This window comes from Phyllobates terribilis, unplaced genomic scaffold (assembly GCF_046119375.1).
Source record: "Phyllobates terribilis strain yellow unplaced genomic scaffold, ASM4611937v1 Scaffold_11__3_contigs__length_659146591, whole genome shotgun sequence".
Taxonomy (NCBI): Eukaryota; Metazoa; Chordata; class Amphibia; order Anura; family Dendrobatidae; genus Phyllobates; species Phyllobates terribilis.
In genome coordinates this window covers 207,760,207-207,785,062 of record NW_027362771.1, presented here as the reverse complement: position 1 = coordinate 207,785,062, position 24,856 = coordinate 207,760,207, and positions in this window count along the sequence as shown.

Here is a 24,856-nt window from a genome sequence, read left to right as displayed (position 1 = left end):
GCCAGTTACCCGCACGTTGGAGGATTTGAAGTGTATAAATTGTTTTATTTGTGGTTACCTGTTTTTCTTGTTGCTGGTGTATAATTATGTGTTTCTAGTTGTTTATAGGAGTCTTTGGTGGATTTACCGGGAATCCTGTGTACATAGTTGGAGCGTAACCCAGGACGGACTAAAGACTGTTAAGGACTCGGGGCAGGACAGACCCCTACCTGGTTACGTCTCCCTGTTTTGGTGAAATGGACACCTTGCTTTCTTCAAAGACTGCACCCGGTTACGGACATGCCGTGACCACCTTTATGTGTTTCTTTATTGTATTGTTATTGTTATATCTTGTTATGTTTTTCTAAAATATGTTTAGTCCTGGAGTACTAAATTTCACTAGGGGGGAATGTGACACCCCAGGGGTCTGGTTGCCACAGTGATAGAGATATTACGTCTGAGAGCAGGTGGGAGGTCTCTTGGTCAGGAATCCTATGCATGCCACACCTCCTGCACAGTCCTGGGAGGGGAAGAACTTCCCCTATATAAAACTGGGGCTGAGGCAGGGTTAGTGAGTAGAGAAGAAGTAGAGACAGAGAAGCAGATATAGGAAAAGAACATCAGGAGCTCTGTGGGAACAGTGCTACAAGAAGTCAGGGGCTGGCAGCTGCAGAGCTCGCCCTGACTGAGAAGTATCACCGGACCCGGAGTCCGAGGCTGTGGGGACTAATCTCTACCCAGCAGCAGAAACCGACCGGCAGGGGATTGCAGGTCCTCTGGCCCAGAAACCCGAAGGCACGGTCACACGCGTGGGACCAGCACCGCCATCGTGGAGCGGAAGCCATTAGAAGGCCCCGAGTCACCGGCCATACGGGTGAGCACCACACGGTACACTCAGGGACGTGGGCTACTTTTACCTGCCTCTAGCAAGGTAGCCAGAAGAGTACAGTTAGTTGGGAAGGCCTACAACTCCGCCTGGCCAGGGGAGATCCCATCTGCTCAAGGACTGACCAGGCCCCGATTGCTAGCAAGTACTCCGGGAGGGTCTATCTTTGTCACCAGTAAAGACCCTGAACTACACCGCATCGTCTCTGAGTGGTTCCTGCTACCCCCATCATCCACGTCGGCTGCCCTGAGGCCATACCCCTCCCGTTGGGGGTTATACCATCCACGCTGCACCATCCTTCCACCGGCCTCAGCGGTCTGCCCTGCAGCGGCAGCTCCATAGCTGCATTCAACGGGTGGCGTAGTCATCCACCATCTACTGCTAATAGACTGCCACTTAGTCTGACTCCCTGGGCACGGACCGGGTCACCGCCACGCGACTACTACCCCCATCTGATCCGGCTCCGGGTAGGCTCCCGCGTGCGCAACGCAGCGCGACACAGGCCCAGGGGCGCGTCACCTGCATGAGTCCTCCCCTTCTTCAACTCCTGACCCAACCACTCTGCTCCTCCCCCCTGCTAGGGACTTTTGCAGTGATGACTCATGCAGGGAAAAGAGACTTCCTGTTCCTACATAGAGCTTAGAAGGATTCAGCTAGTCAGTTTTTAATCATGTGATGTCATAGACCTAATAAAAAAGAGAAGAATTAACTGAGTAGAAAGGCAAAATGAGTAGTTGTAAGAACACAATGCTATATAATATGATGAGTGCAATATATGAAGGGTAGTGATGAGCAAACTTGCTCGTCACTGCTCTATGCTCGATCGACCATCGCGTGCTTGGCTACACTTGTTACTTGATCGAGTATCACTAGTGCTTGAGCGCCAAGCTTGAGTCCCTGCCCCACATGTTTCGCGCCTGTTAGACAGCCAATAAACATGTCAGGATTGCCTGACATACATGGTAATGCCGTAGCCATGTTGGCTACTGGCATTACTGTGATTGGCCGTCCGCATTACATCATCGGGTTCTATATAAGATCTGGTGACGCAATGCTCAGCACACTGTCCTCAGGAAGCAGTTCAGGGAGAGTTGTTATTGGAGGTAGAGCTTATTTTAGAGCAGGCATATAGTCAGTTTTTATTGCCTTACAGTCCTTGTATAGGTATACTGCTGCAACCTAAAAAACATCAATCCTTTTTCAGGGCTACATGCTGTCATTTCTCTAGTAAAACAACTGTTGCCTGCATTCAGTGTAGGGATAGCCGGTGGAGGAGGGATAGTTTTGGATTACAGGCATATAGGCAGGATTTAATATTGCTATTGCAGTACTTGCACACTGCTGCTGCACCATTAAAAGAAAAGTCCTTTCCAGGGCTACATATTTTCCTTTCTCTAGTAAAACCACTGTTATCCGCATTCATTGGAGTAACAGTTTTGGATTAGAGGCATATCGTCAGAGTTTAAAATTGCCTTGCTGTACTTGTATACTGCTACTTCACCATTAAAAAAATAGTCCTTTTCAGGGCTACATATATTCCTTTCTCTAGTAAAATTGATGTTACCTGCATTCAGTGGAGGGATAATTTTGGATTAGAGACATATAGTCAAGGTTTAATATTGCTATTGAAGTACTTGTATATCGCTGCTGCACCATTAAAAGAAAAGTCCTTTTCAGGGCTACATATTTTTCTTTCTTGTAAAGTTCCTTTCTCTTGTAAATATTGCTATTGCAATACTTGTATACCACTGCTGCACTATTAAAAGAAAAGTCCTTTCCAGGGCTACATATATTCCTTTCTCTAGCAAAAATGACTGTTACCTGCATTCAGTGGAGAGATAGTTTTGTATTAGAGGCATATAGTCAGGGTTTAATGTTGCTATTGCAGAACCTTATATAGGTATACTGCTGCTGCAACCTAAAAAAAACATCCTTTTCAGGGCTATATATTTTGTTTTCCTTATTAATACTGGAAATGCGCAAGGCATGCGGTACAGGACGGAGAAGTGGGCATGCTTCTGAGGGTGCACACAAATGCCGAGGCTGTGGGCCAGGTGAAACTGATGCCAAAATATTTGAGCAGCTATGGGTAGAAGAAGACAACGGTGGGGAACGGCAATTAGTGTCTCAAGAGGTAGATGATGTTAAGACATAGTTGCCAACAAGTGATGTTGTTAAGTTAAGAAGTCAGGAGGACCAGAGTGCCGAAGTTGAAGACGAGGTGGTGGACGAAGAAGTCACTGACCCAACCTGGGATGGTGCCATGCAGAGCGAGGCCAGCAGTGCAGAGGGTGAGAGATCCACAACACCACAACAGGCAGGAAGAGGCAGTGGGGAGGCCAGAGGATGAAGGCGAAAGTACCCAGGCCAAGGGTTAGGTGTTTCCGAGACTGGTGCTTTTTTAAAGAAAATGAGGACGATAAAAGAATGGCTATTTGCAACCTGTGCCATACCACGATCAGCAGGGGCCTGACCACTACCAACCTGACCACCACCAGCATGCTTAGTCACATGTCATCAAAGCACCCGACTTGGGTCCACAATCAGTGTCTGAGGGTGACACCACTGCCTCTTCCCCTGTGAAATGTGCTTGCCAATCCCCTGTCCAGTACGCAGGTGCAGATGCCTCCTGCCCTGCACCTGTCGTTGTACATTCACAAGCACTGTCATCACTCACGTCCAATTCCTTGTCCCAACGCAGCATTCAGCTGTTCCTACCCCAGGCCTTGGAACACAAGCGACAATACCCAGCATCCATCTCACAGACCCAAACACTAAATGGGCTAATTTCCAGACTGCTTGCCCTGGAAATGTTGCTGTTTAGGCTTATGGACACTGAGGCTTTCCACAACCTCAAGGCAGCAGCCTCCTTCGATACTCGGTCTTCTAGCCACCACTATTTTAGCCAGTGTGCAGAGCTGTATGAGGTCATAGATCCTTGGGCAACTAAGGAGGAGAGACAAGGGCGACACACACCAGGACCAATAGAGGCAGGGGAACACTATCAAAGGACTGGGATAATTTCATTAAAAACTCCCAGCGCCCGGGCCCTAATGCGCAGGATAGTCTAACAAGGAGGGAAAAGTTTTTGAAGATGGTGAAGGATTACCTAGTTAAGTGTACCAGCATCCTCCGTGATTCCTCTAAGTTGTACAACTATTGGGTATCCAAGCTGGACACGTGGCATGAATGGTCCCGCTAAGCTTTGGAGGTGCTGGCCTGACCTCTCGCTAGCGTTTTGTCAGAGCGTTTTTTTAGTGCTGCCGGGAGACATAATAACTGATAGGCGCATCCGCCTGTCAACTGAAAATGCTGACAGGTTGACTCTTATCAAAATGAACAAGGCCTGGATTGGCCCAGACTTCTCAATCCCACCGGATGACAGCAGCAGAACATAATGCCACTGTCAAATGTAGGGTCATCAGGTGGCCCTCATTCAAAATCTTTATAGGGTCAACAGACGGCCCTCACTAAAAATCTTTATAGGGTCATTAGTTGGCCCTCATTCCATATGTTTATAGGGTCATCAGGCAGCCCTCACTCAAAATCTTTAGAGGGTCATCAGACAGCCCTCACTCAAAATATTTATAGGTTCATCAGGCGGCCCTCACTCAAAATCTTTATAGTGTCTTCAGGCAGCCCTCACTCAAACTCTTTATAGGGTCAAAAGGCGGCCCTCACTAAAAATCTTTATAGGGTCATCAGGCAGCCCTCATTCAAAATCTTTATAGGGTCTTCAGGCGGCCCTCATTCAAAGTCTTTATAGGGTCTTCAGGCGGCCCTAACTGGAAATCTTTATAGGGTCATCAAGCGGCCCTCACTCAAAATCTGTACAGGGTCCTCAAACAGCCCTCACTCAAAATCTTTAGAGGCTCATCAGGCGGCCCTCACTCAAAATCTTTATAGGGTCAACGGGCGGCCCTCACTCAAAATCTTTATAGGGTTATTATGTGGCCCTGTTTCAAAATGTTTATAGGTGTATCAGGCGGCCCTCACTCAAAATCTTTATAGGGTCATCAGGCAGCCCTCATTCAAAATCTTTATAGGGTATTCAGGCGGCCCTAAATGGAAATCTATATAGGGGCATCAAGCGGCCCTCACTCAAACTCTTTATAGGGTCAACAGGCGGCCCTCACTCAAAATCTATACAGCGCCATCAGGAGGCACTCACTCAAAATCTTTATAGGGTCATCAGGCGGCCCTCACTCAAAATCTTTTTAGGGTCAACAGGCAGCCCCCACTAAAAATCTTTACAGGATCATTAAGTGGCTCTCTCTCAAAATGTTTATAGGTGTATCAGGTAGCCCTCACTCAAAATCTTTATAGGGTCATCAGACACCCCTCACTCAAAATATTTAGAGGGTCATCAGGCGGCCCTCACTCAAACTATTTATAGGGGCAACATGCGGCCCTAACTAAAAATCTTAATAGGTGAATGATTTTCATATGTTCTAAAATGGCATATGAATATTCGTAATCCTGATGAAACTGTTAATCGGGTTTCACAGCACTATGGCTAAGTGCACACGATGCGCATTTGAAGCGGAAATTTCCGCTTAATTTCCGCATGTCCTTTTTCCTGGAAAACGCATGCGGAATTTGGCATGCGTTTTTCGCGCGGAATTCGCGCGTTTTGCACATGCGGAATTGCCTTGCGTTTTCTACTGCATTGTAGATGGCAATTCCGCATGCGTAAACGCACAAAGAATTGACATGCTGCGGAATTTTCCGCACAACAAAACGCTGCGGAAAATTCCGCATCGTGGGCATTACAATTGCGGAATGCCATAGGGGACCATGGCAGAAGGCTAACATGCGTAATTCATGCGTTTACGCTGCGGAATTTTCCGCACAAAATACGCATGAAATACGCATCGTGTGCACATAGCCTTACACTTTATTATTGGTCTTTTACATCACTAGAGAGTAAATGTAACTTTCAAGTGAGTAACTACCACAATGGCTTTTTGGCAGGTGGGGGGGAGATGCTCCTAGTAAAGTTTAAGTCCTGCATGATAAATTGCTCAAACCTTTGACTTATTATCATAAATTTTTCAACATTTGGGCTGCCACCTATTCTGAATAGACATGCCTCATTTATGAAAATTTTCTAAAAGACTCTGATTAGGACAACCCAGTGGACTAATATGCATACAAACGTCATGGATTTCAATGAAGAAATTACAAGTTATGATTGGTCATCAGTGTCAGATCAGTGGGGATCCGACAGCCTGAACCCCCACGAATCAACTGTTATCAGCTCCAATTGAACAGTTTTACGAAGCAGAACAGCACAGCTCTGTACACGGTTTAGTGGCTAAAGCTGATAATTGTACCTCAGGTGAAATTCATCTGAATAGATGCTGAGCTGTAGTTATCAGCAATAGCCACTGAGCAACGTAAGGATTTGTGCTGTTCAGCAAAGTGCATTATTTACATCCTGCCACCACAGTGAGTAAGAAAAGTGCAAACAAAGGAAACTTTTACTCACCTCCACCACCAGGAGCCTGAAAAGGGTTGTCCGGGACTTTAACACTGCTGGTCTATCCTTACAATAGGTCATCATTGTCTGATCAGTGGGGAGTGCGACACTCGGCAACTCCACCGATCAGTTGTTCCTGGTGTCAGCAGCGCTGGAACTGCTTAGTTGCTGAGTAGCACAGCTCCGTTGATAGAGTAGTTGCCATGGCCGGGTACTGCACCTCCTCCCCCTATTGATTTTAATAGGGGACGAATGTAGAGTACCTGGCCATGGCCACTATACAGTAGACAAAGCTGTGCTGTGCAGCTCTGTTACTGAGCATTTCTGACCACCAACGACATTGGGAACAGCTGATTGATGGGAGTGCTGGGGATCACACCTCCACCAATCAGACATTGATGACCTATCCGAAGGATAGGACATTAAAGTCCCAGACAACCTCTTGAAGATAACTTCATATAAAATATGAGTATAGGGGGTCATGGCCTGAAGGTGCACAGGAATGGTCACATCTTTCTGAGGCTCTGATGCCTGGGCTCTTGAAATGTAGATTTAAGGACTAAATTGAAGACTGAGAGCCTAGCATACTCGACTACAACCTTCCTGGATATCCCTGGATCATTTTGAGACCTCCCTGGATTCTGTAGACCTTATAATGGCTGAATTATCAAAGAAAGGAGATCTTTGTGAGGAATTGCTAATTCCGCAGCTGCAAGCATGTAAATATGTGAGAGATCTCCTCTCCTGCTTCAGCGCTTCAATCATCGCGCTGCTCGGGCCATCAAGAGACCCTTAAGACTTCCCCTCAAGACCCCATAGGAGAAGAAAGAATACTCACCCTGCCAAAGGAGTCCCTGCGCAGACCCGAGGAGCTGAAGACGCTGCTGTGGTGAGTATAAAATCTCTCCTACAGCACAGCACATCACTTCCCAGCAGTAGCAGTGGCACAAAGCGCCACGAAAGCACCTGATCAGGTAACTCTGGTGTTACTATTAAAAACGGACTCAGAGCAGCTCAGAGGAGTGCACCCACATCACAGCCCAACATCCACCGCGTGTTTTCCCAATGAATGCAGAAGAGGGAAAGCGTGCAGTGGATGCTGGGCTGTGATATGCGGTGAAACCCTGCCAACAGCCCATCAATCAGGGGGGAGCGCATCACTGGGTCACGCCTGGCTGCAGCCGGAACTTGTCGTGACATCAGCGATTGTCAGAGCCGGCTGCAGCTCGGTCACATGATGCCTGGTGGGTGGTCAGCAAAAGCGCCACTCACAGGCAAGATTGACAGTGCAAGGTATTTACAAAAAATCTTATTTCCACCATTTACATCGATGAGAGCATGGTCTATAGTAGGGGACAACATCTTTAAGTCCACAATCCAACAGCTGGACATTAACATGAATAAAAGATTTGATCATATTCAAAATTCATTACAAGAAATCAATCAGAAGCTAAAAGTTATTGATGAGAAAGTGGAATCGGTTTCTATTAAGCAAAATGTTCTTAAAAAAGATCAGTGATCACACATTGGTAAAATATGAAGTAATAGTGCTCAAAGCAAAACTCACGGATCTTGAAGATCGCAACAGGCAAAACAATGTCTAATTTAGAGGGATCCCGGAGAGTGTCTTACCCGGAGATCTTGCTTCCTATATAAAGGACTTATTGCTCAAAACCCTACCTGCATCTTGTAACATGGATCTGACAATTGATAGAGCACATAGACCACCAAAGCCAAAGTTCCTACCTAGAGCAGTACACAGGGAAGTTATCAGAGAGCTTAATTTTTTCCAAAGGATCGGCTCTTGGAATAAGGAAATATAAAAACTTACCCTCTCCTTTTGATTCAATCAATGTCTTCCCCAACTTTTTTAAAGAGACATTACGTGTCATGAAATCATTCGCTGATACTACTTCTATCCAACATCAGGTTTCCATGTAGACATACATAAAAAATCTAACTTCTATCCATTGGAGAACCAAGGACATTTCCTTACCACTTTTCTTGACCCAGTTCTCCATGATTTTAAAAACATTAATAAAGGTACATCCAGGAATCTTAAACACAACTTTACGTCAAAAGAAAAATCAGCCATATTATCTCTGAAAAGAAATAGAAAAATTGTCATTAGACCAGCTGACAAGGGGGGCGGGATCATAATACAGAATCAAAATGACTGCTTGAAAGAAGCATATAATTTATTATCCAGTCCTGACCACTACTCCATGACACCCTCAGATCCTTTTCCATCTATTCAAGTGAATTATACCAATCTTATCCGTACAGCCTTTGACAAAGGCATATTAAATAAAAAGGAAAAAAAGTTCCTCACCATTACAGACCCCAGCAAGCCATTCCTTTATCATTTACCAAAGGTTCACAAGTCTTTAACAAATCCCCCCGGTGCCCTATAATTTCAGGAATTGGATCCCTCACTAGCAATTTATCGTATTATTTAGACAATATCTTACAGACATATGTTAAACATTTGCCAACCATCTACAAGACTCTGCCCATCTTATCAGAATTTTACAGGAAGTTCATTGGGAAGAATCATTCATATTTCTTACTTTAGATGTCTCAGCGCTTTACACTAACATCAAACACAGTATTGGCCTACTGTGTACCAACCAATTTCTAAAAACACACCAAAAAATAAGTGAAGAACATAGAGCCTTCATACTTGAAAGCCTTGAGTTCATTTTATGCAGCAACTATTTTCTATTTCAAGATAAAGTCTACCATTAAAAATGTGGCACTGCTATGGGGACAAGGGTAGCCCCAAGCTATGCCAACAAATTTATGGGAGCATTTGAAGACCTACACATGTACCAATCTAAATATTTTATGAATATTTTGGTCTATAAAAGATACATTGATGACCTTTTTTTTAATATGGAAAGGTAACTCAAATGACATTTCCCACTTTATAGAGGGATTAAATTCAAATAATTGGGGCATTTCATTCCCACGACTATTGGCAAACATTCCATTAATTTTTGGGATTTAAACATCTCCCATCAGGAGAACTCCATCATCACCAAAACCATCATCATTTTAAGGAACTAGATATGAATGGTTACATCCATTTCTCTAGTAGTCACCACAAGAAGTGGCTAACAAACATTCCTTACAACCAATATCGGCGGATTAGGCGCAATTGCAGTAATTTATGTGACTTTGATCAACAAGCTGATACTCTTAGGGATTGATTCACTAACCAATGCTACCCTGAAAGCTTAATCAAGCATTCCTATCAAAGGACCAGGGGGCTTACACAGCAACAATGTTTGGAACCCAGACTCCAGGACAAAAAAAAGGGAACAAATGAGTTTGCAAGTAATTTTATAACTACTTTTAATTCAGCTCATTTCCCTCTAAGGAAAGTGCTTCAAAAGCATTGCCACATTTTACAAAAAGACCCTATACTGAGCCCCCTTATCTCTGACCAACCACGGGTTACTTTCAGATAGGCACCCACTTTGAGAAACCTAGTCACTTGAAGACCTTTGGAAGTACCTTGACACAGCAGACCTTGAACATGCAGCCCCCCTGGAAGCTTTAAATGCAAAGCAAAAAACATGTCTGTGCTGCAAATGCATTTTGCACAATACACAATTTTTCAGGTCAAGTAAAACAAGAGAAACCCTTTCTTTAAAAACTTATATGACCTGTCAGACTCAATACATAATGTACCTTATTGAGTGTAAATGTGGTCTGCAGTACGTTGGTAGGACAAATCCAACTTTATATAAAAGGCTCAATTCACACAGAGCTAACATAGCCAAAGGCTTTATGTATCATGGTCTCTCCAGACATTGTACCAATGAACATGGCAAAGACACTGCATGTATTTCTATTGTCCCAATTGAGTTTATTCCCCCTGAAATCCTTAACCGGATGGAGATCCTCAAAAAGAAGGAAATTTATTGGATCTATAGGTTGAATACCTTAAAGATTCATGGACTTAATGAGATCACAGAAGTTTTTGGCAAGTCTATGGATTATTTTTACTAGAGCTTTTTTTATATGTATTTTTATATTTTTACACATAATATTTTAATTTTATTATCATATTTTATACTCTAATTGTCATTTTTATTTTATTTTTGTTTACCAATGCAGATTCTCTTTGGTTTTATGAGGATTCACAACCTATCACAGAAATATAGAGTGGCCTTACTTTTATATATTTTATAATGTTACTTTATACGCTAATTCTGTATGCCTTTTTGATATTGAGCTGCTTTGTCGCAATTTTCACTATATATATCTTCCTGTACTTTGATATTTTAATTACTTTCACCACATTTGCACTAACTTTATTTTTGCACACAGTCTACACTATAACCCCATGCTGAAACTCTGGAGCACTTCCTCTGAACACAAGCCGTCTTTTTTTTCTCTCTTTTCCTTTTTTCTTCTCAGCTTCACATTGGATTCTCATATAGCCACACACCTAAATCTCCTGACTTTGGTTAAATCTATCCCACTGTGAGACAAGATCTAATCTTGGTTGTCTCGCTTTCTTGTATTTTTTAATTACTCTTTATGTTTATCTTCCCTCACAATTCATATATATTTATCACCCTTTTTTTATATTTTACATATCAATCTGCTCGATTAAGGTTTAACCTTATACCCTGCACCCCTTCCCTATTTATTTATTTATTTATTTTCTCTACTTTATTAACCACTTTACCACCCTGTTTTTTCCCCTTTTTATCTTCTCTTTTTTCTTTTTCCTCGCTTCCTCCACTTCCCCTTTTAGGGGCGTTCCTTATGCTTTTTGGAGCCATTTTCTCCTACTTAAAGCCCTCAGTTGTTGTGTCCTGTTCATTTGTTTTTTATACCTTGAGAAAGGCGCCGGTCCGGAGCAGAAACGCGTTGGTATTAATAATAAACGTCTCGGAATCCCAAGCCTCTTCATTCCCACAGCGCAGCCCGCCTAAATGTGTCAGCTTCCATTTTTTGCCATTACCTCTGGAAGAACCATTTCCTCCAGCCACGGGGCAGCAGCAGCGGCTTTTGATGGATTTATAGGTGTTGTACCTGCATTGTGAGTGCTGCCATTGATTACATCTACCCCTTGGCAGACAGTATTGCCCTATTTTGTGTGCGCTTTAATCCCTCTCTAGAGCTTCTCTCTTACTTCTATCCTCAGGCATAATATTATCCCAACAAAATTAATAATTTCTTTCAATGGAAAAAAGTCCATCATACAAGATTCAGAGGAAGGTTGGAGCTTTCGAAGCTTGTTCAACAAGGGAATGGAAACCATTCTTCATGAGAAAGAAGAGAAGCACCCCCAGAGTAAGATTATAGATATCCTGTCTTTCTCTTTTTTTTCAGTTGGTTCCAAGATGCTGTTAATTTTAAGCTCATTTCAGGACTAATGTGCAGAGTCTGACAAACTTTCTTTTCTCCCCTATTCTTAGGATGAGGCTTCTGAGAAATTACCCTACTCTGTTCTCGACCTCTATCCCCAGGTCATCTGAGAGGAATCAAACTCTGGGTTTTGGGGTTTTTTTGCTATATAACTGTTTTTTTCTTTTAGTTTTGTATATTATGATTAGTGTTGAGCGATACCTTCCGATATCGGGAAATATCGGATCAGATTGGATCGGACCGATACCGAAAAAGTATCGGATATCGCCGATTCCGATACCGGAAACCAATGCAAGTCAATGGGACAGAAATATCGGAATGAAAATAAACCCTTTCTTTCCTTGTAGGTTAATTCTACATGAAGGAAAACAACTAAGAATAATGTAGAATGTATTGGGGGAGGTGGGGGAGACAATAAAGGCATAGAGGTTTAGCCCAATCAAATGGAATAGCAGGAATTAATATTTTTTTTAAGACGTTCTGAGTTACGGAAATATTGACTATGTTAAGTATTTTTATATTTTGTCAGATATTTATGTTTCACTACTTCCATGCTCTTCACCTTCTTTTTTACTTCTCCCACACTTTCTCCTTCATCAACCTCAGCATCTTTTTCATCCACTTCTTCTTCACCTTCTTCATCTTCTTCTTCTTCACCTTCTTCGTATTATTCTTTTTTTTACATTCTTCATATTCATCTTCTTCATATTCTTCTTCTTCATCATATTCTTATTTGTGACAGGCATTCCTGTAGTTGTTATCTATAAAAGGTTGGACATTACACCTTTCGTTCTGCCCGTCACAAAAGATTTACAACAGGATTTCCGCGTTCAGTTTGGCCTGCAGCAGCAGGTCTTTTCCAGGGGCACCACGAGGAGGAACGGACTCACCCCCATACACTGCTTAGTCATCTTCTGCTTATAATTTAGATATTATCTTTTGCTCTGATTTTTAGTCTTATGCTTAATGTTCTTCCGCTTTTTGTTCTGCAGCTTCTTGTATTTCTGCTTCTTGGTTTTCTGTCTCTTGTTCTTCTGTATCTTGGTGCTGTCTTCTCTTCTTTGTCCTCTTGGTCAACTTCTTCAGGGTCATCTTCTTGGTCTTCTTCGGGGTGGTCTTCAGGGTCGTCGTCTTCAGGGGTCGTCGTCTTCGGGGTCCTCGTCTTCTTCGGGTTGGTCTTCTGGGTCCTCGTCTTCGGGGTCCTCGTTTTCTTCGGGGTGGTCTTCAGGGTCCTCGTCTTCTTCGGAGTGGTCTTCAGGGTCCTCGTCTTCTTCGGGGTGGTCTTCAGGGTCCTCATCTTCAGGGTCCTCGTCTTCGGGGTCCTCGTCTTCTTCGGGTTGGTCTTCAGGGTCCTCGTCTTCAGGGTCCTCGTCAGGGAGATCCAGAGTGATTACCAAGAACCATTTCAAAAAGCTTGAACTTGCAAATGTAGCAGAAGGTACAAGAAGGCTGAGGAACTACCGAGGACCAGCTGACGGTACTGGAACCCGGATGGGTAGCAGAAGGTAAAAGAGCCAATGGAACTACCGAGGACCAGCTGACGGTACTGGAACTCGGTTACTAAGCAGGAGGTACCTGTGCCAGAAAGCACTACCAAGGACCAGCAGACGTTGGTGGAACTTGGATACCGAGAAGGAGGCACCTAATCCAAAGGCACTGCCGAGAACCAGCTGACGGTACTGGAACCCGGATGGGTAGCAGAAGGTACCCATGTAAAAAAAAGTTTCAAGGCCGCGAGCCGGCCGCTGTTACCAAAACCCACAGTCCTACAGGGGGTGCTTGTCCTATTGGCACTATGGAACCAGCCTTCATTGCCAGATCCCGCAGCCCACATAGGAGTCACCTAAACTGCAGGCACCATAGAGTCGGCTAACCTGACCGCAACATGACAGGACAACGCATTGGAGGCAAAGTGACGTTGACACTGCCCGGAAACAGCTGGCATGCTGGAACCAGGCTGGGCAGGAGGGAGTACCCGGGCCAAAGACACTGCCGAGAACCAGCTGACGGTACTGGAAGTACAAGAGCAAATGGAACTACCGAGGACCAGCTGATGGTACTGGAACCCGGATGGGTAGCAGAAGGTACAAGAGCCAATGGAACTGCCGAAGACCAGCTGACGGTACTGGAACTCGGTTACTAAGCAGGAGGTACCTGTGCCAGAAAGCACTACCAGGAACAGCAGATGTTGGTGGAACTTGGATACCGAGAAGGAGGCACCTAATCCAAAGGCACTGCCGAGAACCAGCTGACGGTACTGGAACCCGGATGGGTAGCAGAAGGTACCCATGTAAAAAAAAGTTTCAAGGCCGCGAGTCGGCCGCAGTTACCAAAACCCACAGTCCTACAGGGGGTGCTTGTCCTATTGGCACTATGGATCCAGCCTTCATTGCCAGATCCCGCAGCCCACATAGGAGTCACCTAAACTGCAGGCACCATAGAGTCGGCTAACCTGACCGCAACACGACAAGACAACGCATTGGAGGCAAAGTGACATTGACACTGCCCGGAAACAGCTGGCGTGCTGGAACCAGGCTGGGCAGGAGGGAGTACCCGGGCCAAAGACACTGCCGAGAACCAGCTGACGGTACTGGAACCCGGATGGGTAGTAGAAGGTACAAGAGCAAATGGAACTACCGAGGACCAGCTGACGGTACTGGAACCCGGATGGGTAGCAGAAGGTACAAGAGCCAATGGAACTGCCGAAGACCAGCTGACGGTACTGGAACTCGGTTACTAAGCAGGAGGTACCTGTGCCAGAAAGCACTACCAAGGACCAGCAGACGTTGGTGGAACTTGGATACCGAGAAGGAGGCACCTAATCCAAAGGCACTGCCGAGAACCAGCTGACAGTACTGGAACCCGGATGGGTAGCAGAAGGTAACAATGTAAAAAAAAGTTTCAAGGCCGCGAGCCGGCCGCAGTTACCAAAACCCACAGTCCTACAGGGGGTGCTTGTCCTATTGGCACTATGGAACCAGCCTTCATTGCCAGATCCCACAGCCCACATAGGAGTCACCTAAACTGCAGGCACCATAGAGTCGGCTAACCCGACCGCAACACGACAGGACAACGCATTGGAGGCAAAGTGACGTTGATGTGTCACCCTGACCTGGATGCCACAAGTGTAATTAAAGCTGTGTCTGAGAGCAAGGGGGAGGTTCTCTAGTCAGGGGAACATTAGCATGCAATGCCTCCTGTCTCAGGCCAGTAGGGGGAGCTGGCTGCCCCTATAAAAGCTGGTACTGAGGGCAGGGTTAGAGAGAACTGGACGACCTATCTGAGGATTCAGGTCCCAGAACAGAGAGGGACAGTTGCACTGCACCTAAGAGGAAGTGTGGCAGAAGGAGAGCCACAAGCCAGAGACAAGAGGCGAAGAGAGCCTGTCTTGGCAGATAACAGACTTAATCTACCAGACTTTGGTGTCTGAGGCTGGGAGGATTCTACATCCTCCAGCAGATAACCAGTCCGCAGGGGACTGTATATTCCTTGGCCTAAGAAGCCTGAAGGCCCTGCCACAACCGAAGGGACCAGTAAAGCCATACCAGGCTGGGAGCAGAAAGGAAGCCACATCGCAGGCCATACAGGCGAGAATACACGGAAAGCTCGGAAACGTGGGCTGTTACCCTATAACGAGGAGATAGCCAGAAGGAGCGCAGAAAGCACGGTAGGCCTACACCCTCACCCTGATCAGGGCCAATTTCCCCGTTGCTCTCAGACATCCAGGTCCCCTCCTAGCTGGGACTGTTTATGGGTCAGTTTACCTGTTTTAGTAAAGACCCTGGACTGCAACTTGTTGTCTGTGTGCTCCTTGCTCCTCCAGCACTATCAGCACCGGGACTCTCACTACCATCACTCCCACCATCCATTATACTGCCCTGGGGCCGCACTCTTCCCGTGGGCAGTCACACTACCCTAGCTGCACACCTCATCAGCCCCAGCGGTCTGCATGCAGCGGCGGTTCCTAATAACCGCAATCCACGGGTGGCGTAGTCGGACATAATCATCAGCGCATAACGGACTACCACTGGCCTGACCACCCTGAGCCACGGAACCGCGTTGCCACTACTACTCCCATCGTTCCCCTACTGCCCGGATCCGAGTGCCCCACGGCCCAGGGGGCGAGTCAGCTTTGGCGTAGTCGGCAGGATTTCGTGCCCGCAACCACCGGGTACTGTGTGCCTGAAAAAGACTTTTGTAATTTACCTGTGGCTAAGTTTCCCGCCGTCCGGAGTCGTTTCCTGCCATCCGGAGCCGATTCCCGCCATCAGACGCCATCTTGGACCGTTTCCCGCCGTTTTCTGCCGTCTTCCCGCCATCCGCAGCTGTTTCCCGCCATCGGACGCCATCTTCAGGACACCGCGCGGGAAGAAGAGGGGCGTGGACGTCCAAACCGCGCGAGATCCGAAGCTCCGCCCCACGCACCGACGCTGCGCAAGGTCCTGGAAGGGAGAGAGAGCGGCGCTGACGTCATCAGGACGCGACGCAAGGTCCTCGTCCAGAGCAGCAGCAGCGGAGCCGCGGCCTACAGAAGAGGATCGTCGGAAGGTAGGCCACGCTTAACTAGGGGGGAGGAAGATGTCGGATACAGAGGCGCCCACTACCACCAACGCAGCTGCAGCAGCAGTGATGCCCTTTTCCTTGCCCTACATCCCTGAAGCGGCCTGGCTGCCCAAGTACTCAGGGGAGCCCCATGCCCTAACTGACTTTAAGGAAAGGCTATACAGTTTGTTCCAGGTTTACCCCCTGACAGAGGAACAGAAGGTCAGCATACTAACAGGGCAGTTAACTGGCGCAGCCCAAAGGGAGGTAAAATCATGGCCCACTGAGGAGAAAAGGACTGTGAAGGGTATTCTGGCCCGGCTGCGGGGTACCTTTGACACACGTACCTCCGCTGAGATTAAAATGAGGTTCTATGGATGTAAGCAGCGGGCACAGGACAGCATCAGAGACTATGCCCTAAATCTGCAGGAAGCCTTGAGGGCTATTCAACAAACTGACCCTGGCAGTGTGCAGGAAACGGATAAGCTGCTAACAGAACAATTCATAGAAGGTCTGCTGTCTAGCGCCCACAGGGCCCAACTGCGTCTCATGTTCTTTCAGAACCCCGACCTGACCTTTGCCCAATTTAAGGACAGGGCCATAAGGGTGCTCCGTGAATCTGCAGCCAGTGGCGCTATAAAACCCCATCGAGCCGGCTTCAAGTCCGGAGGATGTCCCGTGGCGTCGACAGAGGAGGATCCTGTCGTTCCGAGGGAGGCCCACAAACCGCTACGCAGAGGATGGACAGCCCATTTGCCGTCGATGCAACCAGCCCGGACACATTTCCAGGTACTGTAATTTAAACGGGTCCAACCTGGGGCAGAGGGCCAACCCCCAGGCATAAGATCACCAGGCCCTTATAATTGGCGTAATAAGTACGTTGGGGGGCGCCCGGTTTTACCCGTGGTGCTGGACGGTATCCCCATGAGCGCCTTGCTGGATACTGGGTCACAAGTAACCACTATCCCTTATGTACTTTTTAAGCAGTATTGGACTGATGCTGATATCACACGGTATCCAGACAGTAACTTGAGCATCATCGCCAGTAATGGCTTACCCGTGCCGCAGATGGGGTTCAAGGAGATGACCATTAAAATTGGTAAAGTTGAACTACCGGCACAGGGAGTAATTATTGTGGACATTGACCGTCGTGAAAGTCACCCTAAAATAACTGTGGGTACTAATGTAATTGAAAATTGTCTTTCAGAGGTAATTGTAATTCTACAACAGGTGGCGGTGAATGCTAGTTCCAGCCAACAGAGAGTCCTCAACAAGGAGATAAAAGCCCTGATGAGACGGCAGCAGGTAGAACTGTCTGGTGGTGAGATCGGTAGCGTAAGACTGAGTGACCCATTCCCCATTTCCATGCCTCCCAAAAGTGAAATGATGATCTGGTGTCGGACTGCAATCGGGTTGAGAGGTAGAGACTACCAAGCCATGGTAGAACCCGTGTACTCAGACAGCAGGCCCACCACTTTGACAGCCCGGGGGGTGGTTGATGTCCGTCATGGGAGGGTGCCCGTCCGCATCCTCAACATTGGGGAGAGGGAAGTACACTTACCCAGGTACGCTACACTCGCGAAACTGTTTGTTGTCGAACACCAAGCTATCAGGGCCGTGGAACCCTTGCCTCCATCTCCACAGGCGGAGGGTAATGGCTCCCAGAAACAAAAGGAGGACTGGTGCCAGAAACTCCATGTGGGTGCTGACTCCACTCCCCTGCACCAAAAACAAGGAGTCTACCGGGTGGTACAGGAGTACGAGAGAGTCTTTAGTAAGCACCCGCTAGACTTCGGCAGAGTAAAGGGGATAGAACACCACATCCCCACCGGGAGCCACCCACCAATAAAAGAGAGGCACAGACCTGTACCCCCTGCACATTATCAGAACGCAAAGGGCATGCTAAGAGAGATGAAAGAAGCTGGGATCATTAGAGACAGCTGTAGCCACTGGGCAGCCCCCTTGGTTCTGGTGAAAAAGAAAGACGGCACCATGAGAATGTGCGTGGACTATAGACAAATCAACCGTATCACCCACAAAGACGCATATCCGCTGCCTAGAATAGAGGAGTCTTTAGCCGCACTAAAATCTGCTAACTTCTTTTCTGCTTTGGACCTTACTAGCGGGTACTGGCAGGTTCCTGTGGCAGAGGCTGACAAGGAGAAGACCGCCTTCACCACCACGATGGGACTGAGCGAGTTCAACTGTATGCCTTTTGGGCTCTGCAACGCACCAGGGACCTTCCAGCGGCTGATGGAATGCTGTCTAGGGCACCGAAACTTCGAGACGGTCCTCCTTTACCTGGATGACGTGATCGTCTATTCAAAGACCTACGAGGACCATCTAAAGCACCTGGCCGAGGTGTTTGAAGCCCTGGCAGGCTATGGCCTGAAGGTGAAACCATCGAAGTGTCACCTGCTGAAACCAAAGGTCCAGTACCTAGGGCACGTGGTAAGCGCGGAAGGAGTGGCCCCCGACCCTGACAAGGTTACGGCAATCAAGAGCTGGCCAAGCCCCTCGAACATCAAAGAGATGAGACAGTTTCTCGGATTGGTAGGCTACTACCGAAGGTTCATCCCCGGGTTCACTAAGATGGCAGCTCCTATGCAGGACCTCCTGATCGGACAGTCTAAGTCCAGGAGTCAAAAGCCACCCTTCAAGTGGGATAAACCGGAAGAGGAGTCCTTCCGCCAGTTGAAGATGGCCCTCACGGGGGATGAGATCCTGGCCTACCCTGATTATGGCCAGCCTTTTATTCTCCACACGGACGCCAGTAATGTGGGATTGGGAGCCGTACTGTCCCAAAACAAACAGGGCAGAGAACGGGTGATCGCATACGCCAGCCGGAAGCTGAGGCCCACCGAGAGGAACCCGGAGAATTACAGCTCCTTCAACCTTGAATTCTTGGCGGTGGTATGGGCTGTGACGGAACGCTTCAAGCATTACCTGGCCTCCGCGAAGTTCACCGTGTACACGGACAACAACCCGTTGACACACCTGGACAATGCAAGACTGGGTGCCCTAGAACAGCGGTGGATGGCCCGTCTCTCCAACTATGACTTCGTGATCAAGTACCGGGCAGGCAAAACCAATGCCAACGCGGACGCCCTATCAAGAATGCCTCATTTACCTGAAGGTGACGAAGACCCAGAAGAGCTGGAGGAGGTAGAACTCCCCGCGTTTCACCGGTATGGAGCCGCTCAATACTCCCACCGCGTGAAGGAGGAGGATTTAACAACCGTGATGATCAATCCCCTACCTCACCACAGCTGGGCCGAGACCCAAGATAGTGACCCTGCCATCCGCCTGGTGAAAGATCTGCTGACCCAGGAAGATGCCCGCATAGATCCGGATGCTTCAGAGGAAGCCAAGCAGCTATGGAAAGAGAAGAGCAAGCTGTTCCTCTACGAAGGCAAGTTGTGCAGAAGGATTGTCAACCACCGGACGCACGAGCTGACCTGGCAAGTCGTGGTCCCAAGACGGGATGCAGCCATGGTCCTGGGGGCTTACCATGACAGAGCGGGACACTTCGGTTGGAAGAAACTGGAGTTCCTGCTAAGAGGAGGGTTCTTTTGGGTCGGCATGAGAGGAGCTGTAGAAAAGTGGTGCAGAGACTGTGGCTTGTCACCTGAGGAGGAAGGACCGCACCAGCCAGAAGACACCCTTGAGGCCCATCGTCACCACGCAGCCTCTTGAGCTGGTAGCTCTAGACCACGTCAAGTTGGCTCCAAGCCGGTCAGGGTACATCTACGCCCTGACAATCGTGGACCACTATTCCCGTTTTCTCGTGGTGGTCCCGGTAAAAGACTTGACAGCCCAAACAGCGGCCAGAGCCTTCCAGCAATATTTCTGCCGTCCACACGGGTATCCGGAACAGGTCCTGATAGACCAGGGTCCAGCGTTCGAGGCTGAAATCTTCCAGGAGTTCTGCAACCTCTATGGCTGTAAGAAGATTCGTACAACGCCTTACCACCCCCAAACCAACGGGATGTGTGAGAAGATGAACAATATAGTCATTGATCTCCTGAAGACGTTGCCCCTGGAGGAACGCAGCCTGTGGCCAGAAAAACTGCCGGACCTGATAGACCTATACAACAATATCCCGGTGAATGCTACAAACTGCACCCCGGCTTACCTGATGCGAGCTAGACCAGGTAAGCTGCCCGTAGACCTGGAGATGGGAGTCCTAATACCTGAGGACACCTCCCCGGATGCGGACTGGGATACGGAAAGGCAACTGCAGTACAAGAAGGTACAGGAGAGTGTGGAGAAGAGCCTGGCCCAGGTGAGAGAGAAGCAAGAAAGACTCTTCAATCAACACGCCCCTGCTGGTCCCCTAGAACCTGGTGAGCAAGTCTTAAAGTGAAAAAGAAGGCTACATAAGTTGGATGACCAGTGGGAAAAGGGAACCCTACACCGTACTGCAGTCTGACCACGACAACCCAAAGGTGTGCGTAATCACCAAGGACGGAGGAGAAACCACTAGTGTCATCTCCAGAGACCACCTCAAAAGGTGCCCCGAGCAACTCCGTAGTGCAGAAGAGGATCAGAGTGACCTTGAACCCGCAGAGGACAAGGAAGAAATGATCAGCACCGTTCTCGGAGAGTTCCCTCAGTCCTGAACTCGCATAAATGATGCCATAGTGGTACCTGTCCTGCATTTCCTGCAACCGGCACAGCAACAACCAACACCAGAGCCAGAAGGTGAAGAGGAGCAAGCAGTTCCAGAGGCAGAAGAGCCTGTACCAGAAGCCCAGGAGAGTCAACCCTCTGCTGACAGTGAGCCTGCCATGCCTGCGGTAAGCCAAAGAACCCGCAGACAGCTGCCTGCCCTACCTGTACACCCAGCTGGTAGCTGTACCCCTAATGCTAGTGGGGAAAGCCAAGTCAGTCCACCACCAGACAGTGGGCTACGTAGGTCAACCAGGAGCACAAAGGGGCAGATACCCGCTCGCTGGAGAGTATAGAATATAGAGCGCGCTAAACTTGTAAATAACCCTGTTACCAAATGTTGAATTGTTTGCCAAAGTTACATGCATGTTTGGTAATTCTGTGTTTCAGTTTCTTGCAGCTACCGTAAGGACTCAAAGGTTATGGACTTTTTATAACCAGGACCTTGTATGGACTGCGTTCGGAGCCTAACCCAGGAATGAACTAAGACTGTGAAGGACTTGGGGTAGGACAGACCCCCACCTGGTTAAGGCTCCCCTTTGTATTGGTGATATGGACACCCGGTCACAGACCACACTGTGACCTTAAGAACTCAATCTGTGCGTCGTCTGTCTGTTAATTTTTTATGGTTATGCATATTGTCTTTGTTTATTGTTTAGTCCCGGAGTACTAAATTTCACTAGGGGGGAATGTGTCACCCTGACCTGGATGCCACAAGTGTAATTAAAGCTGTGTCTGAGAGCAAGGGGGAGGTTCTCTAGTCAGGGGAACATTAGCATGCAATGCCTCCTGTCTCAGGCCAGTAGGGGGAGCTGGCTGCCCCTATAAAAGCTGGTACTGAGGGCAGGGTTAGAGAGAACTGGACGACCTATCTGAGGATTCAGGTCCCAGAACAGAGAGGGACAGTTGCACTGCACCTAAGAGGAAGTGTGGCAGAAGGAGAGCCACAAGCCAGAGACAAGAGGCGAAGAGAGCCTGTCTTGGCAGATAACAGACTTAATCTACCAGACTTTGGTGTCTGAGGCTGGGAGGATTCTACATCCTCCAGCAGATAACCAGTCCGCAAGGGACCGTATATTCCTTGGCCTAAGAAGCCTGAAGGCCCTGCCACAACCGAAGGGACCAGTAAAGCCGTACCAGGCTGGGAGCAGAAAGGAACCCACGTCGCAGGCCATACAGGCGAGAATACACGGAAAGCTCGGAAACGTGGGCTGTTACCCTATAACGAGGAGATAGCCAGAAGGAGCGCAGAAAGCACGGTAGGCCTACACCCTCATCCTGACCAGGGCCAATTTCCCCGTTGCTCTCAGACATCCAGGTCCCCTCCTAGCTGGGACTGTTTATGGGTCAGTTTACCTGTTTTAGTAAAGACCCTGGACTGCAACTTGTTGTCTGTGTGCTCCTTGCTCCTCCAGCACTATCAGCACCGGGACTCTCACTACCATCACTCCCACCATCCATTATACTGCCCTGGGGCCGCACTCTTCCCGTGGGGAGTCACACTACCCTAGCTGCACACCTCATCAGCCCCAGCGGTCTGCATGCAGCGGCGGTTCCTAATAACCGCAATCCACGGGTGGCGTAGTCGGACATAATCATCAGCGCATAACGGACTACCACTGGCCTGACCACCCTGAGCCACGGAACCGGGTTGCCACTACTACTCCCATCGTTCCCCTACTGCCCGGATCCGAGTGCCCCACGGCCCAGGGGGCGAGTCATTGACACTACCCGGAAACAGCTGGCGTGCTGGAACCAGGCTGGGCAGGAGGGAGTAGCCGTGCCAAAGACACTGCTAGGAAACAGCTGGCGGTGCTTGAACCCAGGGTAAATACTAAAAACAGAGTGGAGCCAGAGGCGTAATTGGAGCAAGTTTTAAATCAGTAGTACAGTGGATGTGGACAAAGCAGGAGAATTTGCCGGACACACAGCTGGGGAACAGCTGACGTTACTGAACCCCAATAACACTGGAGCAAGCGTTGACTGTGCAGACGTCACTTCTGAGCAGCAACTAGCGGTATTGGAGCCCAGGGTAAATACTAAAAACAGAGGAGCCAGAGGTGTAATTGGAGCAAGTTTTAAATCAGTAGTACAGTGGATGTGGACAAAGCAGGAGAATTTGCCGGACACACAGCTGGGGAACAGCTGACGTTACTGAACCCCAATAACACTGGAGCAAGCGTTGACTGTGCAGATGGCACTTCTGAGCAGCAACTAGCGGTATTGGAGCCCAGGGTAAATACTAAGAACAGAGGAGCCAGAGGTGTAATTGGAGCAACTTTAAAATCTGTAGTAGTGAGAATGTGGACAGAGCAGGAGAAATTGCCGTCCGCACAGCAGGGGAACAGCTGACGTTACTGAACCCCAATAACACGGCAGCAAGTGTTGACTGTGCAGACGGCACTTCCGAGCGCCAACTGGCGGTGTTGGAGCTCAGGGATAATACTGAAACAGAGGAGCCAGAGGTGTAATTGGAGCAACTTTAAAATCTGTAGTAGTGAGAATGTGGACAGAGCAGGAGAAATTGCCGTCCGCACAGCAGGGGAACAGCTGACGTTACTGAACCCCAATAACACGGCAGCAAGTGTTGACTTTGCAGACGGCACTTCCGAGCGCCAACTGGCGGTGTTGGAGCTCAGGGATAATACTGTAAACAGAGGAGCCAGCGGTGCAATTGGAACAACTTTAAAATCTGTAGTAGTGAGAATGTGGACAGAGCAGGAGAAATTGTCGTCCGCACAGCAGGGGAACAGCTGACATTACTGAACCCCAATAACACGGCAGCAAGTGTTGACTGTGCAGATGGCACTTCCGAGCGTCAACTGGCGGTGTTGGAGCCCAGGGATAATACTGAAATCAGAGGAGCCAGAGGTGTAATTGGAGCAACTTTAAAATCTGTAGTAGTGAGAATGTGGACAGAGCAGGAGAAATTGCCGTCCGCACAGCAGGGGAACAGCTGACGTTACTGAACCCCAATAACACGGCAGCAAGTGTTGACTGTGCAGACGGCACTTCCGAGGTGTTGGAGCTCAGGGATTACAGTTCAGGTGGTCGAAACATGAACACAACAGGAGACCTAGATACTGTTGCCAACCAATTATTTATTCTGGAAGAGGACTGGCAAATTCATGAGAGATCCAGGCCTTGTTCATTTTGAGAAAAGTAAGCCGGTCAACGTTATCGGAGGATAGTTGCATGCGACGGTTTGTTAGTACATCACCTGCGGCACTAAAGACGCGTTCCGATAATACACTAGCAGCAGGGCAAGCTAGCACCTCCAATGCATACTGACTAAGCTCTGGCCATGTATCCAGCTTACAGACCCAAAACTTGAAGGGAGAAGAGCCGTCTGGGAGTACACTAAGAGGGCAAGACATGTAGTCTGTCACCATCTGATGGAAACGTTGCCTCCTGCTGACTGGAGCCGTCTGTGATGGTGTAGACATTTGTGGCGGCGGGGACACAAAACTTTGCCACATTTCGGCCATACTGGTCTTGCCTTGTGCTGAGGCACTGCTTCTGCTCCCTCTTTGTGCAGAGCTTCCTCCACTGCCTCGACGCACTGAGCTGCTTTGTAAAGCACTAGCAGCACTGCTCTCGGTTGGAATGAAGAACATGATGGAATGCACCAGTGCGTCTTGGTACTCCCGCATTTTACGCTCCCGGTTCAACGGTGTTATGAGGCTTTGCAAGTTGTCCCGGTAGCGAGGATCTAGGAGGGTGGACACCCAATAATCAGCCGTGTTGAGAATGTGGGCAATGCGGCGGTCGTTTCCCTGGCACTGCAGCATGAAATCCACCATGTGCTGCAGACTGCCAACTGGCCAAGAAACGCTGTCCCCTGCTTGAGGCGTGATCTCTGCCTGCTCTGCATCACCCCACCCTCGCTCTAGATACTGACTACTAGA